General features: G+C 44.8%; 1 pseudogene; it reads left to right on the top strand.

Moving 5' to 3' along the window:
• LOC103726027 overlaps window positions 1-3,009 on the top strand; it is a 7,183-nt pseudogene extending 4,174 nt beyond the window's left edge.
• Window positions 3,010-20,134: the final 17,125 nt, after the last annotated feature.

Here is a 20,134-nt window from a genome sequence, read left to right as displayed (position 1 = left end):
CAGCCTGGATCCACGCTTCACACGTTAAGGCAGCCAACCCTGCGCACCGAGAACCCTCAAGGAAAGGGCAAGAACAATGGCGGCTGACCCGGACACCCAACCCCCTAAAGATAAGACTGGTCAAAGAAAAATGATAATCATGTTACTCTGGGTAAATCTATTTACTTATGAATTTGCTCCCAGTAATGGGAGCCCCCATACACCTGTGCCGACCACCTGGCGAGTAATTAATCAAATGGGCATTGTGGTGTTTGAAGTCCACAAAACGATGCCAAAAGACACCTGGTGGCCCACATTGTACCCAGATTTGTGTAAGTTAGCCTTAGGAGTACCGGAGCCCTGGAACTTAGAAGGAACCCACAAAATTACAGAGGCACCCCGTGTGGCGAGTCCTCCCGGGAGACTGGGACTAGACCCATGGGGAGGATGTGGCCCTCCTGAACACTGGGCCATGTTGCGTACCTTAACCTTTTATGTCTGCCCAGGCTTCCACAGACCTGTATCTCTCAATCCTTCGTGTGTGGGGGGGGGAGTATTTCTTCTGTAAGAACTGGGGATGCGAAACCACCAGAGACGCTTGGTGGAATCCATCCTCATCATGGGATTACATTACTGTAAAAGTAAATTATTCTCATGGGGAATTTGAGGATTGGAAGACTACTCATCGACAGGCCTGTCAAGGAAAATGGTGCAACCCCCTCCGTATAGAATTCACAACAAAAGGTAAAAAGGCCACAGATTGGAATAGGGGGTATACTTGGGGAATTAGATTATATAAAGAACGAATAGATGATGGCCTCCTTTTTACGATTAGAAGAGATATATCTCCCCCATCTACAGTAGCCATAGGTCCCAACCCAGTCCTCAGTAACCAGCGACCAGCTTCCCTTCCTTTACCTGCTTTGGTGCCCTCGCACGCCCCAGAGACCAATGGCTCTGCTAGTCTGCCTCCCCCCACATACCCTGGAACAGGTGACAGGCTCCTGAACCTCGTTAGAGGAGCATTCCAGGCATTGAACCACTCGGAGCCAAACAAATCTAAGAATTGCTGGCTCTGTTTGAACCCGAGCCCCCCTTATTACGAGGGCATAGCCGTCCAGGGAAACTTCTCAGTTCTCCCTGTGAACTCTACTGCCCCCCTCACTTGCACCTCTTCCACCCACACACTCACCCTGACTCAGGTTACCTCAACAGGCACCTGCATTGGAAAAGCGCCCACTGGATTTAAACCTTGCCTTTAGAATAACTCCTCCCTTTCCCTCCAGGCCGACGTATACCTTGTGCCCCCTAATGGCACCTACTGGGCATGCAGCACGGGACTGACTCCTTGTGTCTCTCTCGCTGTTCTAAATCTAACCCGAGATTTTTGTGTCCTGGTACAGTTATGGCCCAGAATTTATTGGCATGAAGACAATGAGGTATTGCAACATTATAAAGAAACACCTACCCCTGTCAGATTCAAGCGAGAGCCTGTGAGCATAACCTTAGCTATATTATTGGGAGCTGGGGGAATAGCAGCGGGAATCGGGACAGGAGCAGAAATCCATAACACCCACTAAGAATTTATCTATTTTATCATTCGTTGAAGTCATAGGCCCTGGTAAATTTGTAAGATCCTTAATATGCACTATATAATAAAAACATCACAATCTGGGTTTGGAGAATTTTTTCCTCAGGCTGTCACAAGGACTATGGGAGGAGGGGATTGGATGCCACGTGTACCTCCCAGCAGTGAATTTGCCTTACAGTCTCCAACAGAAAATGAGTGTATTTTATTGGGAAAGGAAGAGGGAAGGATAAGGAAAGATCCATGAGGGTAAATGGGAAGAAAGAGCTCATGAGAGGAGGGAAAATACAAGACAGGTAAATTATCAAGGGAAGAATAAGGAAATGGGGGTACTATAACTGGGGAGGGAGAAATGAGGGTTAGACAAGGAGAGAGGAGAGAGAGAGAGAGACAGAGAGAGGAGAAATTATGCTTAGGTTGTGTTAAAAACTGTAGGTTATGCATTTGTTCAAAAGCCTATAGAAAAATATACATACAATATCTGAACTTGCACATAGCTGAATGTTGTTGAAAAACCTAGGCGCCATGAGGCCACCTGATAGGAATGCCTGACAAGAGGTCAAGCATTGAGAAACTAGCTTATCAGAAAAACAGGACGTAGTGGTCAAGCCATCTGCATCTGGCAATCCCCGGGGCTCGATACCAGGAAATCAGGAAATAACATCTGTACCATAAGTCACCCACCCAGAATTTAGCAACTTAACTTCCTCATGCTTTGTACTCGTTTGAATGGGCCAATAACCATGCTTCTGCTTCTGTACCCTGCTTCTGCTCTATAAAAGTGCCAAAACCCAGCATGGGGGCGCGCAAGTCCTCCGAGGAGACTTTGTGCCCACAGGTACCTGTGTACTAAATAAACCTCTTGCTGTTGCAACCCGAAGGCTGACTTGTCCTCAGTGGTTCCACTCTTACACTGGGAACAGTGAATGGTGGGCCTCAGCATTGGCATGATGGACCAGGGGTCCCCCAGGCAAGTGGAACTCCAGCAGCTCCCTCAGCCCTGTGTGCCTGTGTACTGGTCTTCTCCCTAGCCCTGCACTCAGTGTTTGAGGGCCTGGCTGTGGGGTTGCAGCGGGACTGGGCTCAGGCAATGGAGCTCTGCCTAGCTTTGCTGTTCCACAAGGGTCCTGGCAGTTAGCCTGTCCCTGTGGCTGCTGGAGAGCCACCTATGGGTGCAGGTGGTAGCTGGTTGTGGGATCTTCTTCTCATGTATGACACCTCTGGGTATTGGGCTGGGTGCAGCTCTGGCAGAGTCAGCTGGGCCTCTGCACCAGCTGGCCCAGTCTGTGCTGGAGGGCATGGCAGCTGGCACCTTCCTGTATATCACCTTCCTGGAAATCCTACCCCAGGAGCTGGCCACTTCCGAACAGAGGATCCTCAAGGTCATTCTGCTTCTAGCAGGCTTTGCCCTGCTCACTGGCCTGCTCTTTGTCCAAATCTAAAGTCTTCAAGAGAAGGGTAGGGGAGGTTGACTATTAGGTGCCCCTGTCTTCCCTGCCCTCTTCCAGTTTGTGGGAAGTAGGAAGGAATGGGGAACAAAAATAGTCAAGACTAAAGAGTTCTCTGAGAAGTAGAGATGGAACGTTTGGGACTATAATTAATGAGGAGGAAGTGGGCAAAGAAGAGGCTAGCTTCAGGCCCAAAGAGTAATAGATGGTCAAGTTACTAGAGACATAATCAGGGCACATTAAGATTGAGGCAGCCTGTTAGAATCAGAGGTCAGATACTACACCTATAAGCTGACAGAAGAGGCTGGAGGTAGGCAGCCAGCCAGCTGCCCTGGGATAAAGTTATAGGGAAGACATAGACCAAAGTCAGCATCATGTTGGTTATAGCCCATTTCAGCACGCTGCCAATTGAAGTGGATCCTCCTATTGTCTTGCTTCCTACTATTATCTCTTTTTTTCTTCTTTCTATCAAGGGACTAGTGCCAAATGGTCTCTCTCTCTGCCAGTTTTCATAACTTCTCTGGCCTCTCCTATCCTGCGCACTTACATTTTAAAGTGCCAAACACCCACCTGCATCTTTTCTGAAAGCACAGTGATGTGGCACTGGGCCCTGCCTAGCATCTCAGTGTTGGAGCCCTACTTGTTTTGTATTTTGGTTCCACAATCTGAGGTGGGGTAGAAGTGTTTTCTGAACTGGTCTGGAGCAAGGGAAAAGTGGGTACTGCTTTGACATCCGAGGACTACGGAAAGTGGACATAATGCCCTATGCCTAGATAATAAACATTGAGCTGCCCCAGCTTTTTATACCTGGCATCCAGTGGGGGAGGGAAACACCAACCCCCAGGATTATTTTGGGGGAGGAGGGCTGTGTATAGGGCCATATTCTTTAGAATCTATTTTACTAACTGACCTGTTTTGGGACATGTTACCAAATAAAAGATGTTTCTATACAAAACAAAAAGAAAAAGGCAGTTTCCAAGTTCTTGTTACTTGCATGCAGATCATTAATATGACCTAGGTTTGCCTGAAAACAAGCTTCACTCACTGCCCCACCCCCACCCTCCAGGGAACATAGCTGCACCCCTTGATGCAGCTGTCACCATCCCCTCTCAATTCCTCACACCAGCTCTAGGATCCCTCTTTCATTCACTAAACTGAGTTCCCTGAACAGAAGCACTAAGTTCTTTCTTTCCCTTCCTCTTCTGCTTTCTTCCCTCCATCCCTTTTCACCCAGACTGGGCTCAAACTTGCAGTTCTTCTGTCTCAGGGTCTGGATTACTTGGGATTATGACACCCAAGTTTTTACTCTATTGCCCTGTGTCCTAGAGTAAGGTCTGGCATATGGCATTTGCTCCTGAAAGTCTTGTTGAACGAGTGAATGAGTGATGAATGAAATCTGAGCATGCATATAAAAATGTCCAAACCTGGGGTCTGGAGAGATGGCTCAGCAGTTAAGAGCACTGACTGCTCTTGCAGAGGACCTGGTTTTGATTCCCAGCACCTACAGGACTACTAACATGACACGGGTACACCTACCTATATGGCAGGTAATACATTCATACACATAAAATAATAAATAAGAGATTTAAAAAAAAAAAAGTCCAAATCTGAGCCGGGCATGGTGGTGCACACCTTTAATCCCAGCACTTGGGAGGCAGAGGCAGGTGGATCTTTGTGAGTTCAATAGGCAAATTATATATGATTAAAAGCATAAAATTGGCTGGGTGTGGTGGTGCACACCTTTTATCCCAGCACTCAGGAGGCAGAGGCAGGCGGATCTCTGTGAGTTCAAGGCCAGCCTGGTCTACATAGTGAGTTCTAGGACAGCTGGGGCTACAGGGAGACCCTGTCTCAAAGAGACAAAAAAAAAAAGTGTAAAATTATTCATTTTCCAAAAAGTACTTTTCTACAGTAATTCTGTAAACAATAAGCTCTCCTAGTGAGTTTGAAAATGTCTTGAATTTAGAAATCAACTGATGAGGGGGCTGGAGAGATGGCTCGGTGGTTAAGAACACTGGCTGTTGTTGCCGAAGACCCAGGTTCGAATCCCAGCACCCACATGGCTGCTAACAACTGTCTGTAACTCTAGTTCTAGGGGATCCAACAGCCTCTTTTGCCCTCCTCAGGCATTGCACGACACGGGTGCACTTACCTACATGCAGGTAATACACACATACACATAAAAATAAAAAATACTTTAATCCCAGCACTTGGGAGGGAGAGGCAGGCGGATCTTTGTGAGTTCCAGGCCAGCCAGGTCTACATAGTGAGTTCCAGGACAGCTGGGGCTACAAGGAGACCCTGTCTCAAAAGACAAAAACAAACAAACAAAAAATATATATATATATATGAAATCAACTTTGAGCCAGCACTTGGGGGCTACTTTAATGAACTCAGGAATAAATCAAGTATGGTAGTGCATGTTTGTTATCCCAACACTTTGGAAATGGAGGTAGGAGGAGGTAGGAGGATCAGGAGCTCAAGGCCTACCTTGACCACAAAGTAAATTTGAGGCCAGCCTTGGCTACATGAGATCATGTGTCAATAAAACAAAAACAAAATAAAATTCAGTTGAAGGAAACTTGACTCGTAAAATGGTCTTCTTTACATTTTGGTTTGGTTCAACCCCATGTAAGCATTATGTACAACTGTATAAGAAACACTATCAGTCTTTTATGGCAAACACTGTAAAACTTTAGTTTAGGACAGGGAATTCAAATCTTTTAACGCCCCAACTCCTCCCCAAGTAAATCTTTTGTTTACATAAAACTCCATGCTGCTCCCAGGATCTGATGGCCTGCAGCTGAGCCCTTTCCCCTTATTCATTTCCTTTGCCCTGATTTTTTTTGGGGGGGGGTACGCTGTTGGAGGCAGGGTCTCCCTGTAGCCCCAGCTGGCCTGGCCTGGAACTAACTATGTAGACCAGCCTGGCTTTGAACTCACAGAGATCCACCGGCTTCTGCCTCCCAAGTGCTGGGATTAAAGGCGTGCACCACCACACTCAGCCCTTTTCCCTAATTCTTTAAAACCAGTTACCTGTGAGCACTGGGCGTGGTGACCCACGCCTTTAATTCTAGCACTTGGGAGATGGAGGCAGGAGGATCTTGGTGAGTTCAAGGCCAGCCTGGTCCACATAGTGAGTTCCAGGTCAGCTGGGGCTACAGGGAGACCCTGTCTCAAAGAGCAGTCAACTGTAAAAGTCTGTGAGGTTGGACCCAGCCAAAGGGGAAGGTGCAGTACTCTTGCCGTAGGAATGAAAACTTATCAAACTTCCAGATCTGATGTGCTTGTTTGGTCTGAATGGCAGAACACACTCTTTTGCAAAAGTAAAAGCTGCCTTGCAGAGTTATTTTTGCTTTGCCTGCATGTTCTTTGTGTGATATTGATTGGGTCCTTGGACCTTGGATTTTATTTCTAACAACTATCATGAGCATCCTATGTCATAAACACAGACCAATATGTTTGTGCCTTTCCATAAAGTCAGAATCAATTGAATAACAAGCCAGGCATGGTAGTACACGCCTTTAATCCCAGCACTCGGGAGGCAGAGGCTGGTGGATCTCATGAGTTCAAGGCCAGCCTGGTCTACATAGCGAGTTCCGGGACAGCTGGGGCTACAGGGAGACCCTGTCTCAAAAAAAAAAAAAAAAAAAAATTGAATAACAATAAATTTAAAAAGTACAGCAGTTTTGTTGGTAGCAGTTTGCCAACTAGTCCTACTTTCCTTGATGGCCAGCCAAGGCAAATACATGTTCCTTTATTCCATTCTTAATATTGACTCTTGATATCTTATATATCATAGAGTAAATATGGGTCTATATATGTACATATGTAGGTTATCAAATGCCTACAAAAGGTTAAAGAGGCCACAGCAGAATTCAAGGAGTTTCAGAGGCTGGAACCTGGGGGACTGATAATGAAGAGACTACCCAGCTGGAGGTCTGTTTTGCTTACATATATGTAAATGCACCACGTGTGTGCAGTGCCCATGGAGGTCAGAATAGTGTGTTAGATCCCCTGGAAATGGAGTTAAGGATGGGCGTTGGCTGCCACGTGAATGCCAGGAACTAAATCCAGGTCTATTGAAAGAGCAGCCAATGCTTTTAACTTTTGACACTGAGCCATCTCTCCAGCCCCCACATATCCTCCTCTTTTAAGGTCTAGGTGAGGCAGTTGCATTCTTCCCTCAGTCTTCTGGGTCAAATTAGTTCTGAGGCCTGGTTTTCCTGATATATGTCCATGTGCTCCTACAGTCCCAGCTTACTTTGATAAATTTATAGGGCAGTGCCCTTTCTACTTTTAGAAATAAGTTATCACTGGTCTGTGCCTTGTGAATGGGGATGGACAGGTGATGTTCATATGTCTACCAAGGTGCAGATTTGTCTTCTATTCTCAAAATGGAATCAAAATCTTGTGACGGGCATGGTGGCACATGCCTTTAATCTCAGCACTCGGGAGGCAGAGGCAGGCAGAACTCTGTGAGATTGAGATCAACCTGGTCTATATAGTGAGTTCCAGGCTATCTGTGGCTATAGGGATCTCCTATCTCAAAAGGACAAAAAAACAAAACAAAAAAGTTCTTGTGAAATGGAGTCTCTCAGAGCAAGGCACAATTAAAAACCCATGCTTTAACATAGCATAGGGTAACATGGCAGGGCACAGCCTGATCTCAACAACAGGTTTCCAGAACAATAAGGAGTCACTGAAGCCCTTGAGGAGTTCATAAATAAATAAGGTCAGTAACCATGGTAATAAACATAATAGCAAACACCAAACACCTGTTAAACTTTATCAAGTACTTGACATATATTATATCATTTAAAGTCTCCAAACTGCTCTATAAGGCATCATACACAGCTAGGGACATTTTCAGTTACAAGTTAAAAAAAAAAAGTGCCATGCTGGGTGGGCCTGGTGCAGCAGGACAGTAATCCCAGGTACTCGGGAGGCTGAGGTAAGAGGACTGAAAGTTCAAGTTCAAGGATTGCCTGTACTAAAGAGTGAGCTAAAGATCATCCTAGGCAATATAGTGAGACCCTGTCTCAAAAATAAAATGTAGCTTGGCATGGTGACACACACCTTTAATCCCAGCACTTGGGAGGCAGAGGCAGAGGCAGGCCGATCTTTGTGAGTTGGAGGCAGGCATGGTAGCATACGCCTTTAAGCCCAGCACTTGGGAGACAGAGGCAGGCGGATCTCTGTGAGTTCCAGGCCAGCTGGGGTATAGGGATACCCTGTCTCAAAAAAAAAAAAAAAAACCCCCAAAAGGCAGGGTGTGGTGGTGCACACCTTTTAGTCCCAGCACTCAGCACTCAGCACTCGGGAGGCAGAGGCAGGTGGATCGCTGTGAGTTCAAGGCCAGCTACATGGTGAGTTCAGGTCAGCTGGGACTACAGGGAGACCCTGTCTCAAAAAGATTAAAAAAAAAAAAAGACACAATGAGAGCAACTTAATTGAATGCATTGTATATGAGCCTACATCTCACTGAAATTGCCTAAGGGAGATGTTGGCAGAGCAGGGAGATCAACCTGGCCCTAGCCCCAGCCCCAGGTACTTTATAAGGATACAGGCCAGCTGCCCAGGTTTGGCAGAAGCTGAGTCCTCTTATAAGTACCCTGAACACTCAGTTCTTTTTTTTTTTAAATTTTATTTCTTTAAAAAATTATTTTATGTGTATGCATGTATTGCCTGCATGTAGATAAGTGCACCCGTGTCCAGGTCAGAAGAGGCTGTTGGATCCCCTGGGGCTGGAGTTACAGACAGTTATTAGCTGCCATGTGGGTGTGGGCAAGAATAACCAGTGTTCTTAACACTGAGCCATCTCTCCAGTCCCAGCACTCAGTTCTTTAAGGACTGTTCCATGTCCTGCAGGACAATGGTTTGCACCTAGAAAATACCACAGTGTGGGCTGCTATTAGACACAGTGGCCTCTGGGGGGCAGCAGCATGAGGCATTTTCCATCCGAGATGCTGTGTCTAGCCTTGACATCAGTGTTTAATGAAATATTCAGAGGACAATACCAGCATAAAGTTATCAGCTGTACCTTCTGGCATGGCAATAAAAACAATACTTTTCACATGTAAGACACTCAAATAGCCCTTTCAAAGCCACTACCCCAGATCTGGCATGGTGATGCATGCCTGTAATCCCAGCCCCTGAGAGGTAGGGGTAGGAGGATCAGGAGTTCAAGATCAGCCTTGCCTAGATAGAAAGCTCAAGGCCAGCTTGTGTTTCAGGAGTCCATCTCAAAAAACCAAATTACAAAATTACAAAGCTGCCACCCCACAAGGCTAGATAACCTTCACAAATCAACTGTCCTTTGCATGTGCAGGTGTTACCTGGAACATTCCTCCTAGCTATCTACAAGGATTTCTGCCTTCACCTTCTCTGGGTTTGTGCTTCAACCTGCCCTCACCTACTCAGAGCACCCAGCATCTCTGGCAAACCCCAGCACTCCTACACACTATTCAACTTCCTCCTGATAGTACTTACCACAACCAAACCTGCCCTACCTTTGACTCGCCTCTCTATCTTTCTACATTGTGGGCTCTAAGAGTGAGGGCTTGGCTATGTTGTTCACTGCTGTATCCTCAGTGTCTAGAATTGGCACATGGCTGTTGTTCAATAAATACTGCTGAACATGTGTGAAATCTCCCAAAAGCATGCTTGAGACAGAGACTTAATGTATCTCTCTCAACCTAGAGAACATCACAAGCAAGGGTATCCCTGTGATTCTTTTCACATTGGACTTGGTGTCTTTAGTTAAGTGAGCACCAAACTGTTCACAGTAGAAAGATTGCCTAGTTATGAGTGTGACTACATTGCTGGCAGAAGTGATGGTAGAAATTGTTTGGATAGAAGTAGAAGCTAGAGAGCTGAGATTCCTCCCGGTGGCAGAGAGCCCTGTGGCTCTCAGGATGACATTCCATCCCTGGTCCGGATGTCGCATAACTTCCTGCTTTATTCTTTACTTCTGAGCCCAGAATGCCTTTGTGTGTTGTTAAAGCAAGAAGCTTTGTCTCTGAGAATGAGATGACCCAATCCTGACATGCAGAGAACACTCAGTGAGACTGACAGCAGGTTTTACAGAAGGAACTGAAGTTTACCTCCCAGATCCCATAACTTACAGCGTGCTGCATCCTTCTTCCACACTGCATCTGGGGCTGGACTGCTCCTATCTCCTAACTGGTACTCCCTCTGCACCCCACAGCTCATCTGGACCTTTCAGAGGCAAGGACTTTAATTCCAGTCACTTTCCTGCTTTAGACCTTCAATGTATGTATAAAAGGCCAAAGCCCAAACTCTCTACTCTGATATTTGAGCTTTCTGGCCCCTGACTCTGGGCCACCTGTTTCCATTCTTATTGGCATCGTCCCTTCCTGGATCTTCTGTGTCATCTAACCTAGTCATCCAACAGGTCTTGAGCTCCTGCCTCCAACGACAGACTGCCATCCTACCATCTCCAGCTTTGCAAACCTGCCCATCTGTCACCCAGTATCCTTGTTTTCCTGAAAGTATTCCATGTTTTGCCCACCTCCTTGACACTGCCTCTCTCTATATATAGATGGCATTATTCCCTGAGTCTTCCTGCCAGGATTCCTTGCAGACTCAGGGAAAGGTGGAGCAGGGAGAGGCTGGATTGGAAGGACTTGGTAAGGACCCTTTATCATCACTGTTCCATACCATCTCATCTCTGGAGCCCCTTCCCCAACATGCTACCCTTTGACCTTTTGGAGTCGCACTTTACTCATTCCACCTGCCCGTGTCTGGGTTGGTGCCCTGCCTTTGGCTTTGCCCTCTGAGCCCCCTCCCCTCAACAGAGCTCCATCTTTCACAGTTGTGAGCATTGGTTCCCAGCATTGGGTCTGTCTGTGCATTCAGCATTTTCTTTCTTTAAAAAATTAAAGAATATATATATATATGCATGCTCACACACACACACACACACACACACACACACACACACACTCACACACACACACTCACACACACTCACACTCAAACACACTCACACACACACACACACACACACACACACACACACACACACATATGTTTTTTAAGACAGTCTCCCTCTAGTCCTAGCTGGCCTGGAACTTGCTATGTAGGCCATGTTAGCCTCACAGAGATCCACCTGCTTCAACCTCTTGAGTGCTGGAATTCAAGATGACTTAAAATCATACTTTTAATTATGTGTGTGTTGGGTGTGTGTGTGTCAGTGTGTGTGTGCAAATGCATACAGGTACCCATGGAGGCTAGGAGAGGGCATCAGATCCCTTGGAGCTGGAGTTACAAGTGGTTGTGAGCTGTTTGATATGGGTGACAGGAACTGAACTCAGGTCCTATGCAAAATCAGTATCCTTTCCTAACCACTGAGCAATTTCTCCAGCCCTATGCTGAACATTTTCCATTTTTTCATATAATACACAACCCAAGTCCAAGCCCAAGCCCACTACTGTATGTGTGCTCAGCTGATACGTGTCCTAAACTGAAAGTGAAGATATTTGTAAAATATAATAAAGTGGCAACAATTAGTCTAGAAATGGAAGCTGATACACAATTCCCTTCACAAATGAGGAGAAGGCTTTGTGATCATGATTAGAACTTGAAGTAGAAGGGAGAGCTTTAGACTTCCCAGAAGAAAGTGGTTATCTATCTGTCTTCTACTGATAGATCAATATAGATATAAGGGTAAACATGACAGGTACCTTCAAGGAAAGGAGAGGCTTCCCTTTAAAACTTGGAGAAGAGCTTCATTAGAGTGAAAATGAGGGGCTGGGGAGATGGTTTGGCAGTCAAGAGTACTTGCTGCTCTTGCAGAAGACCTGGGTCTGGGTCTCAGCACACACATGACAGCTCACAATTGTCCCTAACTCCAGTTCCAGGAGCTCTGACTCCCTCTTCTGGCCTCTATGGGCATTGCATGACATGAGTGCAGGCAAGCCACTCATACACATAAAATAAAATTTAAAAAGAATGAAAGAGGGGTGGTGGCCAGATAAGCACTTTTATTTTTTGTTTTTTGGTCTTTTTGAGACAGGGTCTCCCTGTAGTCTCAGATGGCCTGGAACTCGCTATGTACACCAGGCTGGCCTCAATCTCATAGAAATTTACCTGCCTCTGCCTCCTGAGTGCTGGAATTAAAGGTGTGCACCACCAGCCCCGGGGTCAGATAAGCACCTTTAGAGAGAATTCTTAGAACACCCTCGCCCCCAGCAATCCCAAGAACAAAGGCAATATCAGACTTTTATAAGTTTTTAGGGAGTGGAGGGAAGTTTTTACACCACTATGTGATTTGGCTCAACAAATCAGAGTATGGTGGAGCCAGGTACTGGTTAGGATTATAAATTAGGGGTTGCTATTAGACCACAGCAAAGATAGCTTCTTAACTCCCATAGGGAGAGAGTGTCTTGGGTGGGCATAGTCTGATCTCTTCTGGCTATGGGGTCTGGCTTCTTTTTCGTTTGTTTTATTTATTTATTTTTTTTTGAGACCAAGTCTCCCTGTAGCCATAGCTGGCCTGGAACTTGCTTTGTAGACAAGGCTGGCCTCAATCTCACAGAGATACAGAGATCTACCTGCCTCTGCCTCTGAAGTATTGGGATTAAAGGCATACATGGAGAATCTGACTTCTTAAGAGTGACCACTGTCTTAAAGGGACCTGCTTGTATTCTAACAATACTGCTATATATAAGCAACCTAGAGGGTTTTCAAGGGTCATTTTGACTAAACAGAATTTCTACTTTAAATGCTGACTTCAGACCCTGCCCTGCATACATATGTGGCTCTGCTATGTATTCTGTGAAGTCATTAGGGAGTGTGCTATTCCATTTAGATAAAGGGTGTTCTGCATCAGTAGAGACCTTTGTAAACAGTCAAGAGACAGCCACAAACTTGAACAGAAAGTGACTCACCAGGGGTCGGGAAATAGCTCAGCTAATAAAGTGCTTTCTATGAGGACCTGAGTGCATATGTATGTAGAAGCCAGAGGTCAACCTCAGGTGTTGTTCGTCAGGAACCATCCACATATTTTTTTTCAACACATGCACCCACACAAAAGAAAGAAAAAGAATTATTTAGACCAGCCAGGCATGGTAGCACAGGCCTTTAATCCCAGCGCTCGGGAGGCAGAAGCAGGCAGATCTCTATGAGTTCAAGGCCAGCCAGGTCTACATATTGAATTCCAGGTCAGCTGGGGCTATAGGGAAACCCTATCTCAAAAAGCCCCCCCCCAAAAGATTTATTTATGTATATTGTATGTGAAACTTCTTGAAGCTGGAGTTACTGGCAGTTGTGATCTGCCTTAACTCCAGTCCTTTGGAAAAGCAGCAAGCACTCTTAACCACTGAGTTGTCTTTCCCATCCCAATAATTGGCATATTGGGGAGGACTAGTGGCTGAGCCCGGCTTGTTAGGGTTGTCAGATCCCTGGTTTTTGCCCTAAAAGCTCCAGTAACACCACCATTACAACAGGCTCGTTTCTGTTACAATCAAGTGGAATAGATTCAGATGAGTATAAACCAGTGACTCTGACCAACATAGGATCTGTCTGCTGATAGGATGTTTGTTACCTACAGGAAGCACTTATTCTAATGGTTGTCTATGTAAAAGTTTTCCTTTACTTGGAGCTGAAACCTGTGTCCATCTGGCTCTCACCTGTCCCAGCTTTGCTTTGAAGGGCCAACCTGAATGAGTCCACTCCTGTTTCCATTTAAATGTACTACAGACATTTGAGAGTGGCAGTTGAAATGTTTCAAAATTCTGCTCAACGGCATTGGGAGCTCTGGCTTTCAAATGAAAAGCCCTTGAGGACAGCCAAGGCACACAAGTACAGGTGAGGGAGCATGGGATTAAAGAGATACTGGGGCAAATGTTCACTGTCTCCCACTGAAAAAAGACTATGTTCATGGTGTCTTGACAAGGCAAAACCCACAGCTAATCTATAACTCTCAGGCTACTGAGAGGCTAGAAAAACCAATTAATTAAAAATGTATTACATACAGTGTGTTAAATTGGTCATCAGGGGGAGTCTAGATATAATAGAATCTCTGGCTACAGCTATCATTTTAACAGTTTGTCTTGGAGAGCTTTTTCCTCCTTTACTTGGAAGGGCTCTCAGCATTTGCCACTATCTGTCTCATTAGTGAACAGGGCCTCAGTGAGCTGGGCAGGTGGCCAGACGTCTTATTATGCTACTTTTTAAAGAAGGGCACCAGGAGGGCAAGTGCCTTTTTTTTCACATATGGTAATTAAAACCTCCTGTAACTGTTATTTACAAGTTCATGGGCTCCTTAAAAGCTTTGTCAGCAATTTAAAAAAACCCAATTCACTTACTCACTGGACACTCTTATAAGAACAGGAGTTAAAATGAACCAAATAAGGTAGTTTTCATCCTTATTGTGGTTACATATGAAGGTCAAAGAATTTGGTTAAAAAGTGAAATGACTCCCAGAGGCAGGGTTTATTTATTCATGTACTTCCTACTTTTATTCATGGTTTCCTACTTTGGCTAAGTACGAAGGACTGTTTAAGGAGGTGAGGGCCAGAAGATGGGCCATTTTTGGCTGGGGTAATGCGGAACCAATTCCAAAGAGATGGGAGAGGATAGGAAAAACCAAACAGCATGCACCAGGTATTCTTTCCCTCCTGTGAGGCATTCTGAAGAGTTGGCCAAGAGGGCTAGATGCCCTGCTCTCTTTTCTACCCCTACTCTATCCTCAGCCTTTCTCCAGATACTGGCATAGCCCCCTCCATATTTTGCAGCTTTATGAATCTATGATTTTCAATATATATTTTCAAAAATTTTATGTGTACGTGTATACCTAAGTGTCTGTATATGTATGTGAGTGTATAGGTTCCCATGGAGGAGAAGAGGGCTTCAGATCCCCTGGATCTGGAGTTATAGATGGTTGTTGGCCACCCAGTGTAGGTGCTGGGAGCCGAACCCAGGTCCTCTGCAAGAGCAGCAAGTACTTGTAAAAAAAAGACATGGCAGCTCTCTTTGGGGCTATTGATATCAGGCTATACCCTACTCTAAGTTATTCCACATAGCATAAAACAGTGGTTTTTCAGGCTGTGCCTTACCCTAGGAGACTCCATTTTATAAGCAATTTTTGAGGGAGAAGGATGACTACAGTCCCTGGGTGGACCCAGAAACAGCATCACCTGTTGGACACCACCCACCCAGCACAGACTGATAAATGACTTATTCTTGGGAACAGAAATGGTACCACCCATATATATTTATTGGGATGAGTTTAAACTATAGGGGAACAATAGGAGTGTATTAAAATCTTGTCGGGGAAAACAAGCCCAGGAACTTACAGAACACACCAGACCAATGAAAGGGTGGAACTCACTCATTTGAACCCTCATAAAATGATGGATATCTAACACTGTGATGGCGTGGCCCCACACCAGCTTAATCATTTGATACCTGGTGTGTGCATTAAGGACAGGCAAGCAGAGGACTCTGTGACTATCCTTGAGGCTTCAGCTCAGTTGGGTCCCCAGTTGTTGATGTGGCCTACTAGATTGCCTATCTGCACACCTGTTCACTCATCAGGCCCTAACCCTCAGTTTTCTGCCCCGGATCTATTTCCTGCTCTTGGATCCTGGTTTGCCCTTTCACCTCCCGGCTGGAGCAGCTTCTCTCTCAAACCCTGACTTAGCAGCTCCAGCAGGAGCTCCCTCCATCACTGGTCTGGTTTGTTATCAATACAGACTCATTCTCAGCCCACTTAATGAAACCTGCTGAACTCTGCCTCTCCAAATTGTATTCATTCTGTAAACTATATGCGTGCATAGCTACTGTGTGTTGTATGATACGAGTTAATATTAGTAATTAAGATTGGAATAAAAGAATCTATATTTGTCTCAGCCAAGACAGGATTATATAACAAATTTTAGCATTATGGAAAGACACAAATATATTCATTTATGATTGTGGCATAGCATGATTGTAACAGGGGCCTCTTGCATGGGGTACTGACCTCATTCTTGAGGGCCCCGCTGCCCTGTAAAATGGATCTGATCGCTTCCTAAAGGCTCCACTGCCATGTAAATGTTGAAATAAGTGCATACAAAGAATTTACCAAGGGCATGAAAAGACAAAGAGAATTTGTTGCAATACACTACAAAGAGGCAGTGGGTAAGGTCCCAGACAGGGGGTTATGCAGTTGAGAGGGGTGGGAGCTCTTTTACCGTTAAGGATGAAGTTAGCTTGTTCTAGCTCATTGACTGTTTGTGCTAGGTTCATATCTGGATAGATAAGCAGGCACCTCACGATCTCGTTAAGTAGTAATAAAAAGAGCTAACACTAATTTCTCAAACCATTCCACAAAATAGAAAGGGAAGGAACAGTACCAAACTTATTCTATGACGCCATTATTATCCTCATACAGAGACCAGATAAGGACACAACAAAAAGGAAAACTAAAAACCAATTTCCATGAAGAAGAGAGATACAAAATTTTCCAACAAAATATTTGCAAACCAAATTCGAGAATACATTGAGAAGATCATATACCACAATCAACTTGGTTTCATCCCAAGGACGCAAAGTTGAGACAATGTATGCAAATCAATAAATGTAATACAACACAAAAATAGACTTGAGAACAGAAATAACAAGATCATCTCAGTAGACAAAGAAGAGGTGTCATAAAAGCCCTGAAGGGACTAGACATTAGAATTTGGAGGGCTTTGGCCTCCCAGATGTGCAGCTTGATGAAAATTGTTAAAGGATCTTCCATTGGGAAGATCCAGGGACCATCAGTTTGTTCTTTGGCCTTTGTAACCATTCCTCTGGAGTGGCTGTGAAGCCCTGATCTAAAGTCGGTTAAGGGCCCTGAGGGATACATTTTGGACATGGGAGAGTGGGATTGGGGACTAAGGCAGCCTGGAGTGGAAGCAGAGCTGCCTGTTTAGCCTTTTGATCTCCTTGGTTGTTCCTCTGAGAGATGTTGGAATGGTCTTTTTAATGGACTTGAAATGTATACTGGCCATCAGGATTGGAAGTCAGATAGCTTCTGGTGGGGTCAGTATTTCAGGGTTATATTTAATTGGGGTATTAGCACAGTGAAGTGGCCCCTTTCTCTCTAGATGACTGCATCAGCATGGGTCACATGGAAAGCACAGACCAAATCTATATAAATATTAAGTCTCATTCCTGCTCGCCATCTGGAAAACTCTAGTGACGGCACTTAGTTCTGCTTTGGGGATTGACATGAAATCAGTAGGAAGAGACTCAGATTCTATGATGTCTGTGAGGCGCTTAGAGTCCAATAAGGCTTTTTTTTTTTTTTTTTTTTTTTTTTTTTTTTTTGATGCAGGGTCTCCCTGTAGCCCCAGCTAATCTAGAACTCACTGTGTAGATCAGGCTGGCCTTGAGCTCACAGAGATTCACCTCCCTCTGCCTTTAAAGGTGTGCACCACCACACCTAGTCCTGATAAAGTTTAACTTTAAGTTCTGGAGTTTGTAGAAGAGTTTGATATTTATTGATATTGCTATCTGTTATTTATGGATCCTATTGTCTATTCAGTAGAAGGTCCTTGAGTTGAGAGCTTCAAGAATTTTGTGTAGCATACAAGCTGTTAACTCTGTCCTGGGGTTAATTTGGGGACTTCTCAACCAGAAGAGCCACAGAGGCCAGTGCCTTGAGACACAAGCCTGCCTCATGCCACCAGGTCTAATGACTTGGCAAGAAAAGCAACTGGGTACTGAGAAGCCCCAAGTCTTGGCTTAAACTCCCATGCTATGCCCCTTTACTCATGTTCACATAGGGAAAAAGTTTAGTAAGATGAGGGACAGTTAAAGCTAGAGCAAAGGTGAGTGCTGTTTTAGAAAGCCCAGGGCCTGTGGAATCTCAAGAGTCTGTTGTATGGCAATTTCCTCTGAGATAAAACCTTCCATCTTGGTGGGAAGCTGGGTAAACAACAGGGTGTTCTAAAGGAAGGTAAACAACAGGATGTCTGAAGGGAGGAAAAAAAAAAAAACAGGATGTTCTAAAGGGAAGTAAAAAACTGGATGTTTTGAGGGGAGGGGAGCCATTCCATCTCTCAGGGATGCTTATTCAACTCAGTAAGTGAACAACTTAATAGTTTCAGTAAGTCCCTGAAACTGACAAGGTTCAGTAGGTCCCTCTCTCCCAAGCCTTAAGAACTACTGAGAGATGCTCAGACTAGCTGAGCTACCTGGAAGAAGCAGGGACAAGGTGGTTACTATAAGTTGTAGGAGCTAGACCTTTTTATAGGGAGATTTGGGCTTTTGGAGGTAAAAGCTTATAACCACATGAGGCTGGCTTTGAAGAGTTAGGGCAGTCTTCTAGTCTGAAGTGGGTTTGCTTAGCTACAGATTAATAAATCATATATGTACAGAAAGAGGCTGGTGGGGGCCTAGAATTTGGGGGAAAATGGGTCTTTGGCTATAACCCACCTAAAGAGATGGTGATTATCCTGGAATCCATAAGGTAAGACAGTTCAGATGAACTACTGAATAATCAGGGTTAAGGGTTCCTGCCATTTGAAGGCAAATAGGAACTGAGAGTCTAGGTGGAGATGTTGCAAAGGAAAGAATCCTTGAAGATATAAGGCCACCATCTAGGAGGTATTAGAGGATGTCCCAAGATGGTAGAGGATTAAGAACTGCAGTATAATGGCTGCAGCCTAAATTATGGCTCTTGGGTCCTAGACCATTCTGTAGAATCTGTCTGACATTTTTACTACCAAGATAGAGGTGTTGCATGGTAAGTTTTATCAGAGTAATAACTCTATGACCAGGAATTTATTAATGAGAGGCTGTAAGCCCTCTTGAGACTTTAGCTTTAAAGAATTTGAGCCTTCAAAGAAAGTTTTTAGGCCGGCCATGATGGCACATGCCTTTAGTCCCAGCATTCAGGAGGCAGAGGCAGGAAGATCTCTGAGTTCCAGGCCAGCCTGGTCTACATAGTGAGTTCCAGGCCAGCTGGGGCTACAGGGAGACCCTCTCTCAAAAACAAAAACCAAAAAAAAAAAAAAAAAGAAGAAGAAAGTTGTTGGGATACTTAAGGACTGGGTACGCTGTGCTTCATGTTGGGCATGTTCTAAGTGTTAGATTTAGAAGGAGGGCATAGAGAAAAAGAAGGAGTTTAAAGTTTAGAAATAAGAATCAGAGCCAGACCTGCAACAGGCAAGGAATGTGCTCCCTGGATTCGGGAAGCTCAGCAAAGGGTGATAAAAGATGTTCCTTGAGAAATGATTATCTATGGTCTGAATTGTGAGCAGTCTAGTCTTTTAAAAAATATTTTATTTATTACTTTATTTTTTATGTGTATGTATGAGTGTTATGCCTGCATGTAGGTAAGCGCACTCGTGTTGTGCAGTGTCGGAGGAGGACAGAAGAGGCTGTTGGATCCCATGGGACTGGAGTTACAGACACTTGTTAGCTGCCATGTGGGTGCTGGGATTCGAACCTAGGTCTTCTGCAAGAAAAGTCTGTTCTTAACCGCCGAGCCATCTTTCCAGCCCCAGTCTAGTCTTACATAGGAACCCTGCTGCACACAGCTGCAAGAGTTAACTCAGTGCCAGAGTCTGATGGCCTTGAGGGTCTCTTTTCTCAGACAGGCAGGTGAGTTCTCTATAGCACTCTAGAGCACTGTGGCTCTTCTGCAATTCATACATTCTATCACTAAGGGTCTCTGCAGTCACATATGGACTTAAGAGTTGGACATGATGTCCCTACCTAGAAGAGGAACGGGGCAGCGTAAGGACCAAAAGAACAACAACAACAACAAAAAAGAATGAGTGAGATGGTATCTACCTATCAAATAGGTTAAGAGGGGCATAAAGCAGACTAGCTGGGGCTAGCCATCAATGTCAGTAAGGGAGATTAAGGACTGAATGGCCAAACCAGAAAGGGTAGTCTGGTGGAAAAAGTTGCTTTGGGTCAATAAGGAACATAGTAATTGATCCTTGACACAACTGGGGTCTGACCCAAGGCTCATCTAAAGACATATGAAATATGTGAACTCACATAACCGCAGGACCCCGTTTTTCTTTTTTTAAAAATATTTTATTTATTTTTTTATGTGTATGTGTGTATTGCCTGCATGTAGGTGAGTGCACCCATGTCGTGCAATGCC

This window comes from Nannospalax galili, unplaced genomic scaffold (genome assembly GCF_000622305.1).
Source record: "Nannospalax galili isolate Female #2095 unplaced genomic scaffold, S.galili_v1.0 scaffold28, whole genome shotgun sequence".
NCBI classification, from domain to species: domain Eukaryota; kingdom Metazoa; phylum Chordata; class Mammalia; order Rodentia; family Spalacidae; genus Nannospalax; species Nannospalax galili.
This window is presented reverse-complemented; position numbering and strand designations above follow the sequence as displayed.